This window comes from Montipora capricornis, chromosome 10 (genome assembly GCF_036669925.1).
Source record: "Montipora capricornis isolate CH-2021 chromosome 10, ASM3666992v2, whole genome shotgun sequence".
Taxonomy (NCBI): domain Eukaryota; kingdom Metazoa; phylum Cnidaria; class Anthozoa; order Scleractinia; family Acroporidae; genus Montipora; species Montipora capricornis.
This window is the reverse complement of record NC_090892.1, coordinates 34,644,139-34,651,638: the sequence shown is the minus strand read 5'-3', so window position 1 is coordinate 34,651,638 and position 7,500 is coordinate 34,644,139.

The following is a 7,500-nucleotide window of genomic DNA, read 5'->3' as shown; positions in this document are numbered from 1 at the left end:
AAAGCAATACCATGATTTGACTTCTTGAACTTTGATCCAGTTATCAGTCACGTGACTAAATACAGATCACAAATAAGTCAATTAACATGTGTTTTAGTATTGTAGAATTATGTAAGTTGTTAAAGCAGAGCTTTTTGACCATTATCAATTACATGTCTTAACTTGATGATAAATTGAAAAGTGTGATGATTTTGAATCGAAAAATCAAGCCAGGGCGGGAGAGGTAAAAAACGCTTCGTACACCATATAGCTGTACCAGATACACTGCTATTACCCAAAAATATAAACTAGGGATATCAAGCAACATTTTGATGTACATTAGCCTTTGTCCCCCTGAGTGGTGCCCAATGGCCAATTTTGGCTCCCTGGCTCATAGACTATGATGTCATGGGTTTTGAACCATTCAAGCATTTCCTCTTTAGTTAAGTGTCCTTCACACTTTCTGTGAGTAATCGTCAAGATTTACGGTAGATCCTTCAGCGAAGAAAAAACGTCATTGAAAGAAGTGACAGAAGATCTTTACGCACATGGGATGCGTAAAGATTTTGATAAAAACATTTGGCTTCTTTTAAGATTTCCTCGTCCGTACGTATTAATCACCGTGTTGTCTTCAAGTTAAAAATGCTATATAGTTTTCATATTGAAGTGCCTTCTTTCCGCGAGGTTAAAAAATATTTCGTGTTTCTTTTTTGTCCTTGTTATAACAACGGGCTTTAGATCTTATGCCGATAGCACCTTGAGCTTGATGCTGAAGTTTACTTTCTAACTGTAACTTTTAACTTCTAATTCATTTCAGTCGTATGGTGATCTTGCCGGCTTCTGATAAGTCATTTTCTTCCATTTTCATCCGGAGGGACATTATACCGGACTCTAGAATTTTTTCAGTTGACTTCATTTTGCCTCTCGATTCCCTTGCAAATTTTAGCGAAGCGGAGCTGATATGCATCATCATTGAATTGTGTCCCAGAGAAGCACGGCGTCAACGTCGGTGCTATCTTAGTATTCATTTGCATCATCCATGATGTGATTGTTTGTTTTATCAAGGTGACGTATCCACTGTCTATAGCTAATAGAAAAGACGTGTTTAAACTCGAGAAGCCCAGGCCCCTATTAAAGGTTATTCAGTATTGATTACAAGATGAGCCGTTATCAAAAAATGGCCAGTCTTCAGTATAACCTGGAAGCACTCATGATGTCTTGAGTTGAAAAATGTGAACTTTAACTTACAATTTATCACAAGAGGTCCCTTGAAGCTGGAGAGGTATTAAAGCCGGTGTCCTAGATGCTCTACATTCTTTTTCTATTTGTTTGTTGTTATGAGAAATGGTGCTTAGGCATAACAAGTTTAATTTTTAGACGAACCCGGCCTCTTCAATTCGATGGCCGCAGAGTGTGTTGTTTTTCTTTTCTTGCATTTTGCACTCATCCAAACTAAACTAGCGCTCGAAACGCCTGCAACGCCGGCCAAATTCAGTTTACCTGAAAAACAAATATGGCTGGACTGAGAACTTTTAAGGACATACTAGCTGTTTAAACTGGGTAGCTGAATTTGCCATATTTTAGCTGTAGAAAATGACCCTTAAGTTTGTTTGATCCCGTCTTAGTGATGTATAGCTCAGGGATCCTGATTTAGACGTTTGTGATGCCTTTTTGACACGAAAATCTTTTTCCAAGAACCGCATACTTAATTTTCCTAATGAATGACACCCGGGACACAGTTAGGAAGAGTAAGTATTAACTTTAACAATTTATTCAAATTTTTACAGCAATACGTTTGGTTTATTGCTGGCTTGATTGCGTGCAGGTTTTTAATTAAGTACGAGTTCTCGTTAATCATAAGAGAGTGAGAAGCCGGCAGTTACTGTAATAAGCGATCGAATAAGTAAGTATACAAGTTCTGATAGGCCATTAAGTTTAGAGACTATTTTTAGTTAAAAATGTTTCAGTTTGCATGTCTTTACCCCCTGTCCGTTTATAGTAATCCATGAAATACTCATGAAGAGCATGCTAATTGGATCTTTCCCGCGCTACTCTTTGAAAGTATAGTGCTATTGCACACTTATGAAAAACAACTTTTCTCTAAGAAATATACGTGCAGTTTACCATGAAATATAACATGGCAAGATTGAGAATGACTTTAAGCAGAAATGAATAAACTGGTGAAAAATGTGATTGTTATTTGCGAATTAGGGGTTGTGAACGAAGATTTAAGATTCAAGATTCACGATGATTCTATATACTTTGCACAATAATTTGTATTATTATTAATATTGCGTGAACTGATAGTAACGCGAAAAAAACGAGTAATATTGTATAATGGGAAAAAATGATATATAACATGCATGGCTAACTGAATTGTAAATTTAGTTGCATAGTTATAAATCACAATTACATTATATGATAAATTCACATTCAAAAATGCAAAAATATGAAAGGTGAAAATATTCTTAGAAAGAAACGCAATGAATTACAGTTGGCTGTCAACTGCAATGAGGTGGAGTTGTTTCAATTAAAAAACGAAGAGAAGGGCGCGAATATAACATCACATAGGGCATTTTCCCGAGGCAATGGACATAAATCTTCAAAGGTGTATTTTGTCCCGGAAATTGGTCAGTACAAATCCTCTTTTGAAGGAGATCTGGTGTTATAGTGTGTGTTGGATTTTACTTACTAGTAAAATTGTATTGTAAAGAGCTACTGGAGTATTATGAGACGTCAGCTTAAACTTAGAAATAAGGTATGTTATCTCAGATTATTGAATATGTTATCAAGGTTAAGTCAAGTTATGGTAAATTAAAGCACTTTCTCTTTGGCAACCAGCTTATTATTTTACCCATGAGAAGTGTAATTATAAATGCAGTGATTAAAACAAAGAATACACTCATTCTTTGTAATCCAATTTTTAACACCGGTTTTTGTATTTTGATGTGTCATTTTTGACCTTTCATCAATATAAATACCAACTAGGAGGTACTTAATGGCTCAGTAAATTGGAAGAGGAGCAAAAAGATATACCGACATAACCGTCGGCAAGCAAGAATGATAAGATGGATTGCTTTTCAATGTGGGCTTGTGCAAATAACCTCTCATAAATTTCTTATCCCGGAAGAACTGAAGGCGGGCTATCCCATTTTCGGCGTTGTTCTACTGAAGTTGTATCAAATGAATAGACCCTTCCACGATATTTATACTGAAATTATTTTGGTGAAGTATTAAGGAGAGATTCAGGCTACAACGACCATAAACGAATGTTTAACATTCCATACAAGCCCTTCTAAAATCATCACGGCAAATTGCCGCGAAATACAAGCAACATGAGAAGATTTATTATTCGAATTTACGGACGTCATACCTTCCTTGAAGGCCTTATTTTCTGTTGAATGAATGATATCAATAACGCTATTTAAAGTCGTAGCAAAAGTTGGAAATCTGTCTCTTTTTTGCGGCGCTACAACGCTTTAAAGTCGGCCGAAATCCCCTACATTTACTGTAAATTTGGCCGTGTTTGCCCCCGGCCAAGATGGAGGTTAAAAACCGTGGAAGGGTCTATTGATAAGAGTAGATCACTGCAGAGAGATCAGAAGGTGACTCTTCGAGCGTTATCAAATCTAGGGTTGTGGGCAGCTAAGGGTAGCGTTTTATATCGAACGTCGGAATAGCGAGCTGCTGGGAGCATTAATAACATGAAAAGCAAAAATAAATGAATGGATAAGAAGCGTTCCACAATTGATTGCGTGGTTGGGACGGAGAATAACAATTTTAAAAAGAAGTTTCTGATTGAGAGTTTTTCGGCCCTCCCGTTTTGTCATAATTTGATGCGGGAAAACGCCGCAGACGGAACCTTAAGATTTACGACACGGTTGTCAACGAGAGCGCCACAAGAATATCATTCTGTTCATTTTACTTCCGGAGAATCTCAATGTTTCCCCGAGGCGCAGGGAAACAAAATGAACTATTTCCCGAGGGACCAGTCATTAAGCGATTTGTTTTATAGCCAAAAAAGAAAAACGTTTAAGGGCAACAGCAACGGCGGTCGTCGGTCAAGATTCGCTGGTAACAGTGCACCGGTTACCCTCTGACGTCATAGATTTTGCACTGTTGCCTGCTCAGAGACTTTTGGCGGGAAACAGTTTTGTTGTTAGATGTCATGTGACCTCGAAGTAACCAATGAGAGCGTTTTTCTGTTTTGAGGTTTTAACGACAACGTAAAATGACAACGTGAGCAAACAAATACAAACCCTTCCTTCTATATTTTTGCTCTGAAACCGCTGGTACCAATTTATTTTCAGCATACTTCGTTCACATTGTACAACGTGAACGACATAGAATGATCGCGAAAGACGTAATTACAATTAAAGTACAAAGTCATATTTTTGAGGTGACGTTTTCGTCGCCGTCGTCCAGTACTATGGAGTTTAAGCAAAGACGACGGCCACAGCTACGGCAACGCCACGAAGAAATAATATTATTGGTTAAAAAAGGAAAAATACTCGTGCTGCACGCGCCCGTGTAGCACGAATTTTCGTGCGTTTCTCTGACGTACTCCACAAAACATCAACTTGAAATCACCAAATTTTAGGTTTTGACGACAACGTGAGCATATAACAATGAAACCGTCATTTTCTGTTTTGACTTTAAAACCTTTCGTACCCATTCAGTTACAGGATAATTCGCCTGTATTGTACAAGGTGAACAAGACGGAATAATCCGGAAAATACTTGCGATAGCGCTAAGTTATATTTTGGACTGACGTTTTTGTTGCCGTAGCCGTCGTCTTTGCTTAAACTCCAACGCTCGTACCAATTTATTTTTAGGATACTTCGCCCATATTGTTGGACGTGAAGGAGACTGAATAATCGCCAAAGACTTGTGATAAAGCAAAGTTATAGGCTGAGGTGACGTTTGCGTCGGCCTTTGCCGTCGTAGATCGTAACTAATTAAACTCCCTATTTAATTCTAATGCACGTGCCCCGACCACACAAAATTTCTACTTTTGCTAACAGCGTGGACAATTCAGGGCTGAAACGATTTGTCAGAATTTACCAAATATTTTATATGCACTCACACTAACGTCATGTGTTGCTTAAAATTAACCTGCACGCAATATAACAAGAACTACTAGATAGACGAAACAGCCTGAGAAAACTTGGCGATCTCTGTGGCAAACAGCTAACAGATGTCGGCAAAGAAATTACAAAGACGCTTATATGTTATTAGTTCGTATGATTTGGCCACTGTTATTCACTGAGATGATCATCTGCCCTCAGTATTGTTGAACTGTGAAGAAATCGAGCCTACATTGAACTGAATCGAATTAAAATAATAGAACAATTAACGGAAATGGACTAGGAAAATGAACACTCGAGAAACCGCACAGAGATTCGTTTATTTACCCTAATTTAGTGATTATTTGTTCTTGTTACACCGGACGTGGTTTGTGGGAAAGGAAATACTGACAATTAGTTTTTTACATTCCTTGATCACGGAAAGCGTTTATTGAGAGAACTACGAGTTTCGAGATTTAGAACCTTACGAAATATCAAGCCTTGTAATACAGAGGATTCAGCCAATAAAGTTTCACAAACCTCAATAACTGAGTCAAGTGCCAGGACTGTTCAATTCGTTGCAAGCACTCGCTAAATGATACTGAAAAAAGTCGTAAGCTTTTAGAACGATATGGAAATGTTTAGACTGGTAAGGAGAGTTAAGAAAGGTGAATTCGTCAATTGCTGAGTACAACTTGAGGTATACTGTGTCTCGCTCTCACTGTTCTTCTGTAACTTAGTGGCAGAGAATTGGAACCAATAATAGGAGAGTCATAGGCCGGCTAGACTCCTAGCATAACATGATATATACTTTATTAGTGTGTCTTTTTCTAGCTGTGGCTAGTTAATGCAGGGGAACCCAACTGCTAGTTTCGTGAAAATTAAATGTCTAGAAATGTTCGGAAAGAAGGCGCGGGCTAGAAGTTTCGAATATTCGAACTCAGGCTTTCGAGGCGCACTAAGTTGGACATTGTTTTTGAACGCTGAAATTTTGGAAGCAGTCTGAAGAGTCTGAAGTGTGCGCCGTAAAAGGTTGGAAACCACATTGACGAACGCAAGAGTCAACTATGATTTTGAAATGGCATAAGATTTGAAGATTTACTACTTTTATCAGCTTCGCCAAAGTTTGTTTGAGAATCATATTAGTTTTGAAAACCTGTATTAGTTTCATAATCAATGTATAGTTGCTGTAAAAGAAACCAAATAAGAATATAAATAATTAATAGTTAATAATAATAATAATAATAATAATAATATAATAATAATAATAATAATAATATTGTAATAGTAATACTACTACTACTGCTACTACTCTTACTACTACTACTACTACTACTACTACTAATACTAATAATAGTAATAATAGTAATAATAATAATAACAATAATAATAATAATAATAATAATAATAATAATAATAATATTAATATTAATATTAATATTTTTTTACAAACGTCCCCCAAATTGTTGGGCTAAAAAGGACGACTACGCAATGTAAAGTTTTCGATCAGATCCGCCAGGATTGCTAAAACTTCGGACGACACAAAATTTCTACAGACCCGAAGTTCTCCAAGAACATCCGAACAAAGAAATATTTTGTGGGGCAGTTAGAAACTCAGTAAACGAGCTTTTAAAGTATTGTGGAAACCGTTTTAGGTAATTCTGACAAATTTTAAGACATCCGGTTGTTGACTGCCCCTAGCTAATTGGGGACACATATAGAAGTACCTAAATATTACAAATTACAGATTAAATTAAAATCTATAGTGAAGTTAGACACTTCTTAAAATTACAACTTAAAATACCTGCATAATGGTCGTACTTAACTTGAGAAAATAAACCAGCTAATTTCTTCCGTATCAGTCGTAGTTATCAATGATTTGTTTACCTGATCATCTCACTCTATTTGTCATCAATGCTGAGTTAAATTTCGTGTGCCACTCGCATTAGTTTGCTATGCATATCGGAGTGTCAGGGGCACCCAACGAATCTGTTCCTCATATTTTCTGTTCCCCAGAGGAATCTTGCTGGCTGGCAAAAATACAGGTGTTTCGATGAGCTGGCTGGGAAATTTTGTTATTGATAGAGGTTTTACCTGGGAATTACTGACTTTTTCTAGCCTTTCAATCCGAGCTGGCTGTAGAAACTCTGAAGACTGAGGACGACTTAACTGGGGTATAATAATACATTTTACAACAAAATTGGTCGTTGGGTGCCCCTGGAGTGTAATCTGCGGATCTATGACATAAATGGTTGTTAATCACCTACCGAGTTTTACCAAGACCGATCAGTCATTATAATCGGCCAGCTTGAAATATAGACTGGACTCTGGACTGGACTGGACTGGACTGGACTAGACTGGGGGAAGCACGGCGTGTGTTTTTAGTACCAGCTTTGGTTTGCTTTTGCTTATATTTTCCGGTTACACTACAAATAATCACCCGTGGTCAATTGTT